The sequence below is a fragment of the Callospermophilus lateralis genome, unplaced genomic scaffold, assembly GCF_048772815.1.
Source record: "Callospermophilus lateralis isolate mCalLat2 unplaced genomic scaffold, mCalLat2.hap1 Scaffold_309, whole genome shotgun sequence".
Taxonomy (NCBI): Eukaryota; Metazoa; Chordata; class Mammalia; order Rodentia; family Sciuridae; genus Callospermophilus; species Callospermophilus lateralis.
In genome coordinates, this window is record NW_027513711.1 from 660,002 (window position 1) to 680,467 (window position 20,466).

Here is a 20,466-nt window from a genome sequence, read left to right on the forward strand (position 1 = left end):
CAGGGTTTCTGAGTGTATTTTAAGATCATGATTAGAATGCAACCTATTGGGAAAAAGTACAAGAAATTTTCTGGCAATATCATTTTGTGCTATAGATAGGATTATCTTGCAGTTTCCTAGTGAATGGCAGTTTGTAAAACAGACTTCTAAGAGCCCATCAAACTTCAGAGTTTGGAGAAACTAAGAAACCAATGCTCCCTTCCCTGTTCACACACATACACACCCATTACACAGGATAGCTTTTCATGACATTTTGCTCTCTTAAAATAGTGCATATTGTTTAGTCTTTAAATCTGGACTAGTTGCTAAACTAGTACTTTCAAATTTAAACTCTTGAGAAAATAGGACATAGAAGTAATAACTCTTATCTTTAAAAAAAGGCATAACATTATCATTTCCTTTTGATCACATAGTGTTGGATGATTTCTCATTTGTATAGAAACCAGCTGAGTAAATCTTAGACTTTAGAATGTAATTACTGGACATTTTAACCTTATTCAAGACTTAAAGATATCTTATTTTCTCTGTAGGTGGTACGGGACTATAATCTTCAGCTGTTTTTACAAGAGAATGCTGTATTTCACAAACCTCAACCCTTCCAGTTCCAGCCCTGTGACAGTGATACTGTAAGGGGAATTCAGATTCTCTTATCATTTTTTTAAATTATATTTGTGCTTACATAGTTATCATCCTTGGAATAGACAGGGAGAGCTGAGTGTATCTCATTAATTTTGTAACAACACTATGAAGATGTAGAGAAACCATGACATTTCTTCTGTCTACCATGTAAGGAACACACCCAGTGTCTTTATACTAACAACTTCCTACTGAATAAGATGAAGTTATGAAACAAAAGTAATGAAAATCTGAAAACTGAGGGAAGAAGAAAAATTATTCAACAGATTTATTAATATGTACATTATGCTTTCTGTACATGAAATTCTTTTATGTTATACCTCTCAAAGAACCCAGTGGTTAAATTTTAACCAGAGTAGAATGAATAATGTAATAATATATATGGGCATAGAGATATTTTAATTGGCTTTAGAAAGCAATTATAGGCCTTTGATAATTCATTTAAGATTTTAGAATGTTAACATAAACCTCAAATTGGCAACTTTTAGAGAACTTACATTAATTATACATTTTTCTTAAGTTTAAGGGAAATGTTTGCCATTATTTGAATTTTTAAAATGATGAACAAAAATATGAATTTTTTGACACAAAATAATGAAATTTAGCTTCTACAAAATGAGAAGTAATATTGGCATTCTAATACATTCTCTAAAAGTAGGCAAACCAAGAGGGAAGTCAAATTATATTCAAAAACTCTTTTAGTAAATTTAGAATCTGAAAGGAGTATATGATATATTTTCAGAGTTTAATGATATCACTTTAATAGAAATGTATTTGTTGGTGACATCCTCATTATTTTTCTTATATTTTGAATAGCCCTGTTAATAGCTATATAAGGAAATACAGGACTGGGGATTGTAGCTCAGTGGTAGAGCACTTGCCTGGCATGTATAAGAGCCTGGATTCAGTCCCTAGTACTGCAAAAAAGGATAGAATAAAATAAGAGAAATATTTAGGAAAAAAAGAAATATAGGAATTTAGTATTTGCTTCTTAGATAATGGCTTTTGCCATTTATATTAGTGACCTTTTGAACAAATCAGATTTTTCTTAACGACTCAATGATATTGTCCTATAATGTGACTTCTTTGAAGCTTGGGATGAATGAAGTAGAGCCTTAGAAGAAACAGAGCACGGACAAGTTTATCAAACTTGACTTAAAATTGTGACTAACTAGAGAATATTTTATTTTTGCCTATTTGTCACATAAAAATCAATCATCTCACTTTCAAAGGCCAATTGTAGCCCTAAGTCCTTCTATCTTTGTTTCTAAACACTGCTAAATGTTCTTAGCTGTTGTGTTCCTGATTGCCTTATAATTCTAACTCTGTGCTGTGTTTTCTATCCTTGTGCAATCTTTACTGGGTAGAGTTTAAGAGCTGCCCAACTGGTGGATATTGAGCTCTCCCCTGTCAGTGCTTTGAGAATGACCATAGCTGAGGTATATCGGGGTATGGGTCAAGGGTGGGAGGGATGGAATGTCTGGGGTTGCATGTTAATGAAGGGTGGGACCTGGTGTGTGACTGAGTCATAATTGTCTATATACAGGGCCCCTGAATGCATCAGCAGTAGCTTTCTGATTTTCCCTTATAACCTAGGAATTTCCTTTACTTTGTATAGTAAATTGATTGAGCTTCTCATTTTTCCTTTTGTCTGAAACACCTTAGTTTTCCCAACAGGAGTGTGGGAAGAACCCAAGAGCTAATCTTGGCTGTAATAAAGAAGGAACTGTATCCTAAGAAGGAAAACAGATTTGCCCAGAGTCATGTGGGGAATGAATGACACATAGCTGTTTTGATTGCAGTTCTAATGCTCTTTCTGATATGCTGTTGTTTCCTGAAAAAAATGTTGGAAACTTAGAAGCCATTAATTTTTTTTCATAATAGAAAACAATAAATACCTGTGGTTTTATAAAAATCCTTATAATGATTTTGAAAACGTTAACTATAAAATATTTTATGTATAATTTTTGTTGTTATAAATTAAGCATTCTTATTGCTTACAAAAAACAAATTTACAAGGTTGGGGATATAGCTAAGTGGTAAAGTGCTTGCCTTGCATGTCAATTCCCAGTGCCAATAAATAAGTAAACAAACAAACAAATTCCCAAGCAAGTATTTTTACTCAGTATGGACCAGTATTTTTCCTTATGGGAATGGAGCCATTGTTTACTTGCTTCTCAGGTTTTACTTCTTGGAGCTGGTAGCACAAAGCTTGGCATGAAGTGAAGAGAATACAAGTCAGTGTCCATTAACTCATTTTTTCTGCCAGCTGAATCTTGGACATGTAGGAAGTACCACTCACCTCTATCTTCAGTGTGTTTCTGAAATTGCTCTTGTTGGTTCTGTTTTGTAACATATCTCAGTTCAACAAACACTGAACCCCTACTGTATGTTCCAGTCACTCAACTAAATGCTAAGGATAGCTATGACATGCTGAACTATAGACCTCAGGATAGATGAGCTTTCTGTCTTTTCATAAGTTTATTGAGGCATATTTACATATCATATAATTCACCCATTTCAAGTGTGTTCAATGATTTTTAATGAATTTACCAAATTATGTTTCATCATCATAAATAAGTTCTAGAATATTTTCATGATCCTGATATGATCCTGCATGTCTATTTATTGTTAATCCACATCACCCCTCCCAGATACAGGCAACCACTCTTTCTAGTTTTATTCTTTTTAGATTTGCTTTTTCTAAATTAAATCATACAATATGTGTAGTCTCTTATGCTTTGCTGCTGTCATTTAACATAATGTTTTCGAGATTCATCCATGTTGTAGAATGCAGCAGTATGTTTTGTTCCTTTTTATTGCTGAATAGTATTCCATCATATGAGTATACCACATTTTGTTTATCTGTTTATCTATTCATCAGTTTGAACATTTAGGTTGTTTCTCACTTTTGCTCTTATGAATAGTGCTACTATGTTAATTGCTATGCCAGTCTTTTATGAATGTGTTTTCATTTCTCTTGGGTTACTGGGTCATAGTAAATTCCTGATTAAGTGTTTAGCAAACTGCCAAACCATTTGCAAGAGTAACTGCAGAATTTCATATTTCCATCAGTATTGGGTAAGGGTTCTCATTTCTCCACATCTCCATCAATATTGATTGTTATTTGTAGTTTGGTTTTTTTTTCCCATTTAACACTCCACTATTGAGCTTCTTCCCCCCACCAGCCCTGTCTCTTTGGTTATAGCCTTGCTCGTGGTTGTGAAATATCTCATGGTAGTTTTTATTTGCATTTGCCTATGACTAATATTGTTGAATGTTTCATGAGCTGATTAGCCATTTATATATCTACTTTGGGAAATGTCTATTCAAAACTTTTTTGTTCATTTTTTTATTGGATTGTTTGGATTAGATTTTTGAAGATGAATTGAGATTTATCTTATAGAAATTGAGGAATAATATGTCAGGAAGTTAAGACAGCAATTGAAAACAAACAAACAAAAAAAATAGGTGGCATTCATTGAACATTTATTTTATGCTAGACATTTTTCTAATTACATGACCTATATTAAATCATATAATCCTCATGACAGCCCTATGTCTTAGGTGCTGTTTTTCATCTCCCCTAATCAGGGTCCCTCAACTAGAAATTTTATAGCTAAAACATTTGTAAGTATATGACCTATTCCTGAGATGGCAAAAAGTCTTGGGATGAAAGAGAAACTGAAAATCCCATAGGCATATGTTGCAACCAGATTTTATGTTTGGTAATTCTATATACATTGTTAGATGGAGAACTATGGAATATTTTCAAGTAGGACAAAATATGATGAGATCCATTACAGAAGTAGGACAGTATTGTTCTTTATCAAAATTTGAATTAAGACTATGTAGTTGCTAATATTTTCTCTAAATTTTGGTAAGATACATGTAGGAAAGTCATAGGATGTTTAACGTTACTACTGTAATAAAATATAACTTATTATCATATACTGTGTTAAAACTTAAAGAGAAAAAGTTTTCAGATAATCCACTTCAAATTGCAGTGTTCTACAAAAGTTCAAAACATCCAACTAAAAACATATAGTCACAGTATTAGCATAGGAATTTATTTAAGGCTTGGAATTATTATGCCTTTTATTTCCGACTGATAGAATTCCCTTTCATGTTATCTTAATATATGATTAATCATAAGATGATTACAAGTAACAGTGACCAAAGGAAAGTGTTGTTTGATGTGACCTAGTAGCTATCTTGTGGTTAATATTGAAAGGAGCTAGCCAGGCATGGTGGCACATACCTATAATCCCAGTGGTTTAGGAGGCTGAGGCAGGAGGATCAAGAGTTCAAAGCCAGCCTCAGCAACTTAGCAAGGGCCTAAGCAACTCAGGTAGACCTGTCTCTAAATAAAATACAAAAAAAACCCACCAAAACCTGGAGATATGGTTCAGTGGTTAAGCACCGCTGGGTTCAATCCTTGGTCCCCTCAGTCAACCCCCCCCAAAAAAAATAATAATATTGAAAGGAGGTTTTCTTGTCTATTGTCTATATTTCCATATTGTGTTATTGATTTCTAAAGTATCCTTTCTTTATACTCATTACCATTTATCAGATGATAGTAACAAGTCAAAAATTCTTTAAAAAAATGAGCAGAGTACATCTTTCTTTGCAGAAATGAGTTTTTCATGCAAAATTATTCTGAGGAGGATATGGAATGTATCCTAAAACACCTCCCTAAATAACAGGTATTCTGTTTAGAATTGACAAGTACATTGATTAGAATATCAGTGTTGAAGAGTCCTTCAGCTGTCACACAGGTCATACTGGTGTTAGATATTCATACAGGTATTATACAAGAACAAGTCCTAGGTCTTAGTATCTAAAACTAGCTGTTTATATTATATATTTTTAAATTTTTTGATTTATTCTCCTTGTATATAAAATGACTATTTTATTGGGTATGAAATTAAACTTTTGACTCAATGCCTGGCACATAGTGGTCGGTAAAGAGCTAGATGGAGCTTTATGTTTTTCCTTTTTGTTTTAGGTTTTGCCCCTCATTGCTTCAGGAAATATCAAAATATCAAATATAGATGATACTACAAAGATTACAAAATCTTGCAGTACTTAACTTCCTTTTTAAACTGATTACTGCAAGTCCCGTGGGACTTCTGTTCTCTTATTGTATTACCCAAAGTAAATCTTATTAACCTCTTTCTTAGCATTTTATAAGCCTGAAAGGCAATAGCTGACAGTTACCTCCCTATGACCTGCACTTTTCAGCATCTCTGTCCTGCATACGTGCCCACCTTCTGTTTGCAAAACCAGTAACATAAGTCCTTCAAAGTGTTTCTCACATCCTATGAAAAAGCACAAGGTCAACCAGGGATAGGAAAAAATATGGGAAACACACGTCTATAAAACTTGGATAAGTATGATCTATAGAGGCAGCAAAACAAGGAAATGTTCTCTCAAGCTTCCTGGTGGGAATGAGAAAACCCTTTCCTCTTTTCTTTCCTTGAATTGTAATTAACAAGATCTTCAGAGATAATGGTAGCAAAAGGGCTGACATAAAATTTCTGATACATGGTATTTTCCTGTTATTCTGGCCACCATTTCAGATATTTAACTCTGCCTTCTCTAGATTAACAGTTACATTAAGTAAAAAGTCCACTTGCTTGAGGACATCTGCATATTTAAGGTTTGCTTAAGTGGAGTTTTTTTGTTTTGTTTTGTTTTGTTTTGTTTTGTTTAGTGATGCTGAAGATTGAACCCAGGGCTTTTAAATGTAAGGCAAGCACTCTACCAACTGAGCTATATCCCTAAACCTTAAGTGGAGCTTTTTATGCATTTATTAAAATTAAATATTTAACAAGAATTTCCCTTGTCTATAAAGGACCATATTGGGCTAATGTATCCTGTAGCAAATTTACCTGGAAATTCTGTTACGTAAGCCAGGTGTACTGGTGAACACCTATGATCCTTGCCAGGCTAAGGAGGCAGGAGGTTCGCAAGTTGAAGGCCAGCCTGGGCAACTTAAAGAGACCCTGTCTCAAAATAAAATTTTAAAAAAGGGTTTTAGGTATAGCTCAGAAATAGAATGCTCCTGGGTTCAATTCCCAGTACCAAAAGGGGAAAAAAAAATCTCAAGTTATGGGTAGCTCTTTCCACTGGTGGTAATTTTGTATTTATATAGCAATGTCTCATAAACAGGAAAGATGATGATAGAGATTCTGTGGAAAATCTTTCCATTCAGGAATTAGGTGCCAGGTATATGTGGCAAGTGGCATCCAAAACTGAAAAGCTGCAGCTAAAGACATGAGCGCTACTTTGTAGAATCAGCAGTGTTGACAGGTAGGCATTCAGTAGGGGTTGTTCTCATTTCTTCAGCCTTCCAGAAAGGGTTTATTTGATTCTCATAGAAAGCCTACCATCTATGTGATAGGCCCTCTGCTGGATTAGTCACCTTCACCTTTCTCCTGAATTAGTTCCTTCTCTAAGCATCCAGAGAGCTTTCAATAGATGCCTTGGTGATGTATTGACGTACAGGGTTTGGGGATTTTGTGTGTGCGTCTCTGTGTGTGTATTGGTTTATATTGAGTATTGAACCCTAAGGCACTTCGCCATTGAACTATACTCTCAGCTCTCCTTTTTTATTTTTAATTTTGAGATAGGGTCTCACTAAGTTGCTTGAACTTATAATCCTCCTGCCTCAGCCTCTCGAGTCACTGAGATTTCAGGGATATAATTTTTGCTTAGATTTGCCCTTGCTATTCTAGCTGTTCTGACCTAAGAGAATGGTACTCCTTTATCAGAGTTCTCATCAGCCTTAATGGAATTGTACTGTACATCCTTTTAATCAGTTGTCCAGTCTTCCAGAATTGCCTCAAGACTCAGACCACAACATTAATTCTCTAGTTTATTCACCTGAAAGACTAGGCACACAATCCAATTATGCAGTTGAACTGCCACTTTTCTCTGCAGTGAAGGTGCTACTGTCCCAGCTTGATCAGAATAAGCTTAAGACATGTCTTTGACAGTACACTGCTCCACCTCCTCTCCAAGGTGTGTGTAAGGTTTAAAATATGTGACTTTAGGTTTTACAGACTCTTACCAAAAAAAGGCTTTGGGCCAAATCTGTTTCAAAATTCAGAAATTTTCAGAAGCAATCCCTGTACCATCATTACACACTGAATAGGACATGAGGAAGCACCTGATGATCAAACAACACAGTATTTTTTGCAGTAAAACATTTCAATATTCATACCAAGTTAAATGAATAAAAGCCTATAAATAACATCTCCTTAGTTCAAGACTAACTCACTTTGCTTCAAATGAGTTCTAAACTTAAAAAAAAAAGATCTTTGTGATTTTCAGAGCATTTTGAATTCCAGAATTATAGATTCTGAACCTATTATTGCATTCCAAGCACAAACCTACAGAGATCCAGGTCTTTTTACTTTTTTTCCCCTTTTTCTTGAGATGGGCATTTCATTCTGTTCCCTATGTTGCCCTGGCTGGTCCAGGACTCATAGAGTCATGCTGTCCTCCTGCCTCAACTTCCTGAGTAGCAGGGACTACAGGAGTGTACCAGCATTCCTGACAAAAGGGACCTCTTGAGAATAAATAAAAATTAACTTAAATAAAAATTAACTTAATTGAATATATTAGAAAACATCAAAAAGAATTAGTGGATTGGGCTGTAATGCCAGCAATTCAGGAAGCTGAAACAGGAAGATTGAAAGTTCAAGTTCAGCTTCAACAACATAATAAGACTGTCTCAAAATAAAAATAAAAAGGACTGGGGATGTATCTCAGTGGTAGCATCCCTGGGTTCAATCCCTAGTACTAAAAACAAAAACAAAAAAAATTTAAAATAAGAATAAGACGGATTGATATTAACTTGATAATATCCACCAATTAACTGAAAAATACAATTAGTACACACACTTTGAGTGAAGGTTAATGAGGGCTGGGGATGTAACTCAGTGGTAAAGTACTTGCCTTAAATGAGGATTAATGAGATTGTTCCTGGTACAACAACCCTAATTTTATCTTTTTTCGAAATTTTGTTGGAAAAATAGTATTTTACTGTGCTAGTGGTTTTCATTCGTCACTTTTTCTCTTTCAAATGAACACATTTTGGGTACAGATTTGAAAAGTAAGGACTCTGTTTCCTCTGTGAAATCAGCATTCTCTCCCAGCTCACTTTGTCATCCTATACAGGTACTCAGATATCTGTCTGAACCTTCTGTGCCCTTATAGTAACTTTAAAATGAATTTAAATTAAGCTGGTACAATGGCAAATTCCTATAATCCCACCTACTCAGGAGATTGAGGCAGGAGAACCACAAGTTCAAGGCCAATTTAGCAAGACCTTGTCTCAAAAAATAAAAAGAAATAAGGATATAGCTCAATGGTAGAACAACCCTGGGTTCAGTCCCAAATAAAAGGAATGGAGGGAGAGGATGGGAATGAATCTTGAGAGGTGTCTGAGGACAAAATAGTTGAGATGTGTTAAAATTGATTTATCATAAGTACTAGAATGTTAATTTCCTTTATTTAGTTCTTTAAAATTATTTAATTTATAATTTTTAAAGATCTTAATATTTTATTCTAAATGGACTGGAAATTTTTAAAAACTTAACATTGCTAGTTTTTAAAGCCTTCTCAAACTTATTTGAACCAGTTCGGGTTTTTTTGTTTTGTTTTGTTTTCCTCAAGGAAAATTAAATCAGTTAAATGTCTTATCTCTAATTAAAAACCTTTCCAAAGTTTCATTCAAAGGAAACTTATATTTTAGCAGCGTCTTTTTAATATTATTGTCTCTGTGTTATTAATATTAGTACTAACCAAATAGTACAATTAGTGACAAAGTATAAGCATATATGGACAGCATGGAATCTGAGCCAGCAGGGTCTCAATACAGGCTCTAGACCCACTGCTTAGTGGTTGAGTGGCTTTAGGGAAAAAACAACCCTTTCTTCTCTTCCTTCTTTCCCCTCTCCTCTTCCCCCCTCCCCACTCACTGTTTTGAGACAGGGTCTTACTAAATTGCCCACACTGGCCTCTAACTTGTGATCCTCCTACCTTAGCTTCCCAAGTAGCTGGGATTACAGACATGTACCATCATGCCCAACTGATACATAACCTTTTCTGAGCTTAGATTTCTATACTGATAAATTGAAAATAATAATTTCTGTGTATTAGGATTGTTTTGAGAACTAAATGAAATTATGTAGGGGCTGGGGATGTGGCTCAAGTGGTAGCACGCTCGTCTGGCATGCGTGCGGCCCGGGTTCGATCCTCAGCACCACATACCAACAAAGATGTTGTGTCGCCGATAACTAAAAAATAAATAAATAAATATTTTTTTAAAAAAAGAAATATGTAAAGTGTCACAGAGATTAAAGAATCAGTAAATGGTAACCTTGTTTTCAAAGTTATCATAACTTTATAGTGTTCTGATTATAAAACATGAAAAGAAAGTTTTTACCCAAAGTATACAAGAGTCAAAACATCATATTGTTTCCCTCATTGCTAGATTTTAAGGTTTTCTTTCTACTGCAATATGAACTTCCACTTTAACTTAAAGTAGGAATAAACATGCATACATTCTCTTTTTAAAATATCATATCATATGCCATAAAGTTTAAAATGAAAAAACAATGTTTCCACCCAAATTCTCAACATTCAAAGTAATCATTGGTAAAATTATATAGATATGGATACACAAGTTCATATAAATAGATTTATACTAACCAAACTTGAATTTAATCTCTAGCACTCATTAAATTCCAAATAAATTTATATTTCAGGAATATTATTAAATTTTTATTGGGACCCTTTTGCTCTTTGATTAGGCTAAACTCCCAGATAATGCTAGGAAGATATCTGGAGCTCAGAGCAATAGCATTATTTTTTTTTATTTTTTATTTTTTGGTACTAGGAATTGAACTCAGGGGCACTTAACCACTGAGCCATATCCCCAGATTTTTTTTTGTATTTTATTTAGAGACAGTGTCTCACTGAGTTGTTTAGGGCCTTGCTAAATTGCTGAGGCTGGCTTTGAACTCGCTATCCTACTGTCTCAGCCTCCCAAGCTGCTGGGATTATAGGCTGCACCACTGCACCCTCCTACAGTAGCATTATGAACATAATTTTTTTATTACATGCTTTTTGAGACTGTTATCCAGAGAACATTATTCTCTCTGGCCAAAAATGATCCTACTTATTCTAAAATTTATTGCTGGGTTGCTGACAACCTGAGATTCCATCTCCGGACATGTTGATTTATAAGTAAGGAAACTAAGGCCTGGAGAGGCGGGGTTAAGTTAGCCAGGGTGACACATAAATGTATTTTAGATTTCAATGACTGCTTCTTAAAATATCTAATAAGTTCCATAAAGTAAGAGTTTGCAGAAGTCACTAAATTTGGAGATTCAGATTTATTCCTTCTTTATTCATGTTTGAATGGATTTTAGAATGCAAATTTAAACATACAGCAGATTATATTAGATGACCTTTAATTGGATGAGTGGAGAAAAGATGTCAATTCTAAAGTCAGCTCTGAGAACCTGTGCTAAAATTCGTGGCACTCAATAAATTAGTTCTGTTTCTCCCCTCTTCATTCTGTTCTTACCCACATAGAATAATTTTGTCTCTCATCAGTCAGAAACTCATTCTAATAAAGTAAGTTTGTTCTTTTGTCTCTAAAGGCACAGTCCTAATAATCTAGTACCCTGGCCCTCACTTTGGAATCAGGGCATTCAGTTATATTTGCATAACTAGCATTTACTAAGGACATTCCTGTGTTTGTGTTAGGTCCCAAACTAGGTGAAACACTGCTCAGGCCCTCAGATTGCCTAAGAGCAAACTGAAGCCAGTGCAGCACTGGCATGGCTTGATGTTGGCCTGATAGTGGAGACTCAGTGACTTCTAACAAACTAAAATCAATTAATATAATGGGTATAGTCAAAGTAAAAGAGCCCCTTAGTCATCTGGAGAAGTCAGGGAAGATTTCCTGAAAAGGTAGCACTTGAAATGAGACTAGGAGTTTGTTTATGAACAACACAATAAATAAATAAATAGGAAAACTATTCCAGCCAAAGGAAATAGAACTCAAAAGCACAGGCTTGTATTTAGATTGACATTTATTTTGCAGCAAAAGAACAACGTGCTTCTGAAACGTTTTTACTAATATCTCATGATTTCTAAAATTATTCTATTTCTGAACATCTCAAGAATCAAATTTAGTTGACCCTCCTTTACGTTAGTAGAATTTGTAAACTGACACCTAACCTTTTATAGCATCCCTCTTCAAGTTCTAATTTGTTTGTGTGTGTCTGTGCATGTGCTACTGTTATTCTGAGATTATATGTATGCTTCTTTACAAATAAGCAAATTGAGTAAGTGAGCTTTTCCAGAGCTAGGCTATAGTGCTATCTGTTATTTAATTATTTAATTCTCATATTCTGCTTCAAAAAGATACCAATGTTCTTTAAATTAGGTGATTCATGTCTCTTATATGTTACCATTCTTTTATATATTTCAAATACATTTTTAAAAGAATAAAGGGAAAATATTTAAAAAATGAACTAAAAATTAAATTAGTCATCATTTAAAAAGAAGCAGTCACCTGCAGCTCCTTCACTATAATCAACCACTGTAAATATGACCACTCTAAAAGATAGTGATAGGGCTGAGGTTATAGCTCAGTGGTAGAGTGCTTGCTTCTCACTTGTGAGGCACTGGGTTTGATCCTCAGCACCACATAAAAATAAATAAAGATATTATGTCCATCTTTAAAAAAAATAGTGATCTACATTATAGCCTGACTGATAGGATTTGGGGGATGATTGGGGGAGTTCCGGGGATTGAACTAAGGAGCACTTGACCACTGAGCCACATCCCCAGCCCTATATCGTATTTTATTTAGAGACAGCATCTCTCTGAGTTGGTTCATACCTCACTGTTGCTGAGGTTGGCTTTGAACTTGGAATCCTCCTTTCAAAGCCGTCTGATTCTCTGGGATTACCATGTGCCTGGATGGTAGGATTTTTGATAGTGACGACGGCTGAGAATATTGCTCTGTGTGTTGTTTAGCACCCTGGACTGTGTTTGCTTTGTATAATATTTTTATTTTATTAAGATATACGTTATAAAGAGCTTTCACATGTCTTCTGTGACCTGACTTCAGAATTTATGAAAAGATTAAATTGCAAGTGAGTCTCTAAAATTCTTTCCATTTCATTATATCTCTTTTTATTCTAAAAATCCTCTTTGGACAATTCATATTTAGGAACTTATTTTCTTAGCTAGACACAGTGAAACATGCCTGTAATCCCAGTGGCTCGGGAGGCTTGGGGCAGGAGGACTGTGAATTGAAAGCCAGCCTCAGTAATTTAGCAAGGCCCTAAGCAACTAAGTGAGACCCTGTCTCAAAATAAAAAGGACTGGGGATGTGGCTTAGTGGTTAAATACCCCTGTGTTCAATACTCAGTATCAAAAAATAATTTTTTTTTCTTGCCAAAAACAGTAACACACACCTTTAATCCCAGCTACTCAGAAGGCTGAGGCTGACCTCAAACTTGGGATCCTCCTGCCTCAGCTTCCACAGTTGCTGGGATTATAGGTGTGTGCCACTATACTCAGTATGTCTTGTTTTTTAAGTGCTAAATGAAGGCCCTTTGGTCTAACTACTGAGTATAATAGTTGCAATCAGAATAACAATATTTTTCTCTCTGTTCTCTCTTGTGTTGTAGAGTCGACAATTAGAATCAGAAACTGGGACCACAGAGGAGCACAGTCTAAATAAAGAGGCTAGGAAATGGGCCACACGTGTGGCACGTGAGCACAAAAATATTGTTCATCAACAATGGGTAAGTGTAGTAGAATCCTGGCCACATTCAGCTTAAGCCAAGTGTCAGACCCATTTAAGGAGCTAAATTTTATTAATGTGAAAAGCACCCATATATGTTTTTTTTTGTTCTTTCTCAAACTCAACAATATAGTCTTATCTATTTATCTTAAAAATTCTGTAAACCTTGTAGCAGCAACACATTAATTCACCTGTTTGCCATAAAATTGCCTAAGAAAGACTAGTGATGGTGTATTACAGTTTGTTGGCCGGGGGAAGAGGCATACATATGATAAATTAAAGTAGACTTTCATCTCTCAAGACAAGTTTTTTTGAAGACACAGTTGTAAATTCCATGAAAATATATTTTCAAGACTAAACTCCAAGTGCAAAGAAATTATTTTAAATATGGTATTTTTTTTAGTTTGATTTTTAGTATCTAGATCCTCTTTCTTTGACTTCACGTACAACTTCTTAAAAGAATTGTCCACACTTACACATCCTGACCTCCCTCCTACTTTTCAGCTCATTGTGTTTAAGCTTTGCCTTGCTTTCCTTCTGATCATTCCTTTCCTTCTAAATTTATCATAATCACCAGTGATGTCTGTTGCAAGATCCAAAGTGGACACTTGATCTCTCGTTTTTCTTAACCAATCAAGTTTCATCATAACTAACAACACCCTTCTTCTTAAAACACTCTTCAGCCCTCTGTAACTCAGCATTGTTCCAGTTTTCCCTCTTCCTCTTCAGCCTGTCTAGATTCTTTCATGGGTTGCTCTTTCTCTATCCAATGGTTAAATATTTAAATTCCTTAGATTCCTGAACTAGGCTGTCTTTTTTTTTTAACTCTTTACTCTCCCTATGGTCCATCTCATACACTGCTATTTTTTCACTTTCAACCTAATCATAAACTAATATTTTCAACATTGGGCCATGCTTGCTGCTGTATCCCATGTATTTTTTTGCCTACTTTGACATCTTATTTCACTTGTCTCACAGGAGACAATGTTTTGGGTTTTGGGGGTTTGTTGTTGTTGTTTGCTTTTTGTGGGTTTTTCTTGTTGTTGTTGTTTTGGTTTTGGTTTTTTGATTATTAAACTGGGAATTGGACCCAAGAGTGCTTTACCACTGAATTGCATTCCCAAACCTTATTTTATTTTATTTATTTATTTGGTACCTGGGATTGAACCCAGGAGCACTTAATCACTGAGCCACATCCCCAACCCTCTTTTTTATATTTTATTTAGAGACAGGGTTTTGCTCAGTTGCTGAGGCCAATGTTGAACTCACCATCCTCCTTATTTTAGCCTCCTGAGCCACTGGGATTACAGGTGTGTGCCACCACACCCAGCTTTGTGTCTTATTTTAAAATAGGTTCTCACTGTGTTGCTGACAGTCTTGTTAAGTTGCCGAGACTGGCCTCAAACTTGGATCTTCCTGCCTTAGCCTCCTGAGTCACAGGATTATAGTCATCCGCCACCATACCCAGCTTAAAAAAATTTAAAAAGCATTTTTTTAATAATGTCTTTCAGGGGCTGGGGATGTGGCCCAAGCGGTAGCGCGCTCGCCTGGCATGCGTGCGTCCCGGGTTTGGTCCTCAGCACCACATACAAAGATGTTGTGTATGCCAAAAACTGAAAAATAAATATTGAAATTCTTTCTCCCTCCCTCTCTCTCTCTCTAAAAAAAAAATAAAAAAGATTTATTTAAAAAAAAATAATGTCTTTCAGTGTTCTGGGTATTGGTAGTCTCAACTTGGCAGTTATCACTTTATAATAATCAGATAATGGCCAGTGCTGGTGTCATCTCATGTGAAATAACTGGTTCTTTTTTTTTTAAAGAGAAAGAGAGAGAGAATTTTTAATATTTATTTTCTTTTTAGTTTTCGGCGGACACAACGTCTTAATTTGTACGTGGTGCTGAGGATCGAACTCAGTGTCGCGCGTATGCCAGGCGAGCGTGGTACTGCTTGAGCCCCATCCCCAGCCCCCAAAATAACTGGTTCTTAGGCTGGGAAGATCTAAACAGTTGGGAACCAGAATGCTAGGGCTTCTTACACACTTCTGTCTCTGTGTGGTCTCTCCACATGATCTCTCCAACATGGTGGCTTCAGTTTGGCTATACTGCTTACATGGTAGCACAAAGCCCCAAAGATATAAGTTCCAAGAGTGAGAAAATAAAACCTGATTATTCTTTTGACCTAGCCTCAGAAACATCATTGGGATTGTTGAATCATATTTTATTGAGACAATCACAAAGGCCTGTCCATAGTTCAAGGAGGTAGGACATACACTCTACTTCTTGGTGGAGAAATAACGAAGTTGGAAAAACATGCAGAATGAGAAATGTAGTAACAACTTTTTGAAAAACATAGTCTTCCACAGTATACCTTATGGTTAAAAGTTATAATTAAAACTTCACATACCTCTGACATGCAAAATACACTCACTTCTTATCCCCCAAAGCCTGGGATTTTGGGTTTTTTTTTTTTTTTTTTGCTAAAATCTGTCCACAATTAATAAAAATTGTAAACCAAGAGCTAAAGCTCAGTAAGCCTGAGGCAGGTAAAACACAAAGAAAATCACACCACAGTGCATCATAGTCAGCTTTAAAATACAAAAAATGTTTAACAGTTGTCAGGCGTGGTTATATACACCTATAATCCCAATTACTCAGGAGGCTGGGGAGGAGGCAATCACAAGTTCAAGACCTGCCTGGACAACTTATTGAAACTATTTAACAAAAAAAAGGTTGGGGATGTAGCTCTGTAGTAGTAGTCCCCAGGTTCCATCCTAGTATGAGATATTGGGATGGGGGGGTGGTAATTGATTGTCCATAATGAAAAATCAAAAATGTTTCCTTCAAGATCAAGAACAAGCTATGAATGTTCACTTTCACCATGTTTACTCAACATAGGAGTTCTAGAGCAGTTATAGCAAAGTTGCCATAGCAGTTATAGCAAAGTTGCAGGATGCAAAATAAAAGCAAAAAAATCAGTTGCATTTCTAAATAACAATGAGCACTGCAAAAAGGAAATTAATACATCTCCAGTACCACAGCAACAATAAAAAAAGGAAATTAAGAAAGCAATTTCATTTCTAGTAACACCAAAAAGAAAATATCAAGAAGGTAAAAGACGTGTACACTGGGAACTACAAAAACATTGATGATAGATTAAAGAGGGCATAAGTAAATGGAAAGACAGTTCATGTTCATTAAGTGAAGGTATTGATAAGATGACAGTTACTCCCAGAATGATGTCCAGATTCCATGTAATTCCTATCAAAATCCCATTGGGAATATATCCAGTATTCATGGAACTGAAGGCAGATATTGTTTGGGGTTTGTTTTATGGGGGCTTCTTTTCATGTGTTTGTTTTGTTTTGTTTTGTTTGTTACTGGAGATTGAACCCAAAGGCATTTTGCCTCTGAGACACATCCACAGCCCTTTTTCTTTATTTCGAGACAGGGTCTCATTAAGTTGCTGAGGCTGGCTTTGAACTTGTAATACTCATGCCTCAACCTCCCAGATAGCTGCAGATATTGTTAAATGGCACTTAATACCAAAATGTTCTTCAAATTCAATGTAGTTCCCTTCAAAATCTGAACAGTGTTATTTACAATAAAAGACAAAGCCATTCTAAAATTCATATGAGATCTCAAGAGACCCCAAATAGCCAAAATAGTCATGAAAAATAATAAGGTTAGAGAACTCCTACTTCCTGATTTCAAAGCTTATAAAACTGCAGAGATTGAGGTAGTGCAGTACTGGCATAAGGACACATATATAGACTTTAACTACATATGAAATCTATTTTTATTTATTTTGGAGGGATGGGTACTAGGGATTGAACTCAGGGGCATTCTGCCACTGAGCCACATCTTCAGCCCTGTTTTGTATTTTATTTAGAGTCGGGGTCTCAACTGAGTTGCTTAGCACCTCACTTCTGCAGAGGCTGACTTTGAACTTGAGATCCTCCTGCCTCAGCCTCCCAAGCTGCTAGGATTATAGGCTTGCACCACTACGCCCAGTATATGAAGACTATTTTTAAAATACCAGTTTTCTCCATATATTCAATGTAATACAGGTTAAATACCCAGCATTTTTTTTTAATTAACAAGCTAATTCTCAAAGATATGTGAAAATGCAAATCATCTAAGATAGCCAAAACAATTTTGAAAAAGAAGGATTAGATTTGAGGGCTTTCTCCACCTGGTTTCAAGACATAAAACTATACTAATCAAGATGTTTTAGCATTGGTATGAGGATATACTTACAGATGAATGGAACAAAATGAAGAGTCTAGAAGTAGGCCCACGCATATATGGTCTGTTGATTTTAGACAAAGGTATAACAAACTTGTAAAAATGATAAATATATATATAATAACATGCCTTGCACATGTGAGATACTGGGTTTGATCCTTAGCACCACATAAAAATAAATAAAATAAAGGTACTGTGTCCATCTACAACTAAAGAGAAGAAAACAAGATTGAGTTCCCTGTCTCCTTCCCAGCTATTAGCTAGAGGCTGTCTTTAGCCCCTAGAAGCTACTCTTCCTGGTCCTTGCACTTGTGCTTCCGGTCTCAGAATCAGCAATGGCACACTGAATTCTTCTTCTTAGAATCTCTAATTTCCTTTCTACCCATCTCTTATCTTACTCTAGCCAGAGAAAATTCTTTGCTTGAAAGATATCACATGATTATATTGAACTCACTTAGGTAATCAAGGATGATCTCATTATTTTAAGGTTCCTAACTCTAATACTTCTGCAAATTACATCATACATACCCACAGTTTCAAACACCAGGGTATTTACATCTTCAAAGCCATGCTGCTTATTACAATGATAAAACAAGAAAACAACATCTATCATCACCACTACTTTTCAGTGTCATATAGGATTAGTCAATGTATTAATTAAAGAAAACCAGTTAAGAGATTTAAATATTAGAAAAAGGCACATCCATCATTATTTATTAATAATATATGTACCCAAAATACCAAGACCCAATTGTCAATGATGGTTTAGTAAAGTGAACAAATACAAGAATATATTTTTAGAAATCATTAATTTTCCAAGGTTAGGAATCTGGCTCAGTGGCAGAGCATTTGCCTAGCATGAGTGAGGCCTGGGTTCAGTCTTCAAAACTGAAGGGAAAAAGGAAAACTTTAGTTTTCTCATTAATCAGAAATAATAAATTGCAAATACAGTGGAAAAAAGTTATTCATCACAGCAGTAAAATACTGATAAGGTAAAGGAATATAAAATTTTAATGAAACTTAGAAAATATATTTGGAGAAGCTTGACATTCTGGCTCTAAAATTTACCTGGAATTCTTTTTATAAACACACAAGAATGAGACTTACCACATACTAAATCATAAAATAATGGCCACAGAAATTAACTGTGATCTAATACAAAAAAAATAGCAAATCTATTAAAGAACATATGATAATTTAGAATAATGATCTTATCAAGATACCGTTTTTGGCATACACAATTGCTAAATCCATTTACTAAAGGATTTACTAATTCTTTTCCCCAAAGATTTGAAATGTCAATCAAGATGCCATATTTCAGGTAGGAGGGAAATATAATGATGAACAGTGTATTAAAAGCTGCCAAAAAATTATTGTTAGGTTTGATAATGGTATTATGGTTGTATAAAACAATTCACATTTAGAGATATTTATTATAACACGTAGGAATAAAATGACTTAATATCGATTTTTTTTCTTCAAATGCTGTAGCAAAGAACAAAAAGGATAGGTAAAGCAAATTTTAACATTTTTTTGAATCTCAGTTATTAATATATGGGATTTATTGTAATAGATGCTCTAAAACCTTCAAGTATATTTGAATTTTTTTATAATAGAAAACATGTTAGCCTGGGGGTATGGCTGAGTGATAGAACATGTATATGCTTAGCATGCATGAAGCCCTAGGTTCAATTCCAAGCACTACCAAAAAAAAAAAGTTAATGGTATTGGGGTTCTAGTGTGCAGAGTTTAGCTCCCTCAGGCCTGACAGTGTGCAAGAGCTGTGGCTGTGATTTAGGTCAGCTGAGGCAAACCTCAGTTAGGAGGAGGAAACGTTCTCTTCCCCTTATCGCAAGTCACAAGTTCTGCATGGTTTGGCCAAGAGGAAGAAGCTTCCTGCATACTTGTCCTAGGAACAGTACATTCTAAAGAAACAAATGCCTGCTCAGGGGAGTAGACAATGTCTACAAAGAACTTTAGGAGGGTACTTATCAAATAAGCAGGAACGATCTGAAGTTAGCTCTGTGTATCCGCTGAGGCATGTTATCTGGGCAATGTGGGCAAAGTGTTATTGAAGAATTGCTTGCTTTGTTAGAAGAAGAATATAAAAGGAACTTGCAAATAAACCTCAGCATGCAGTTGCAATTGCTGCCTTCGCTCTGCATCCCCTGTGTCCCGGTTATTTCGTGACCCTTACCCAGGGACCCGAACGCACTAGACGTTCACATAATGGCATTTCAAATCTTTGGGGAAAAAAGTTAGTAAAAATCCTTTAGTAAATGGATTTAGCAATTTTGTATGTTTAGGGAAAAATACACCATTAGGTTTCTTTCTTCCACTATATACAAAATAAATTTTAGAAAACTAAAGAGCTAAGTGCTAAGCGCTAAACATATGACTATTAAAAAACTAGAAGAACCTAGAATATATATATATTTAGTTATCAGTGGGCCTTTATTTTATTTATTTATATGTGGTACTGAGAATTGAATTCAGTCCCTCACACATGCTAAGCAAACCCTCTACCACTGAGCCACAACCTCAGCCCCATATTTTTGGTATATTACAGATACCCTTTTTTTTGGACGGGGGGTGGGGATACCAGGGGTTGAACTCAGGGGTACTCAACTACTGAGCCACATCCCTAGCCCCATGCCTTTTTTTTAATTTTACTTAGAGACAGGGTCTCACTGAGTTGCTTAGCTCCTTTCCATTGCTGAGGCTGGCTTTGAACTTGCCATCTG

The 20,466-nt window shown here is 35.4% G+C and overlaps 1 pseudogene; it reads left to right on the plus strand.

Annotated features, from left to right (window-relative positions):
• Positions 1 to 20,466, plus strand: part of LOC143390103 (F-BAR and double SH3 domains protein 2-like) — a 138,325-nt pseudogene that overhangs the window by 68,593 nt on the left and 49,266 nt on the right.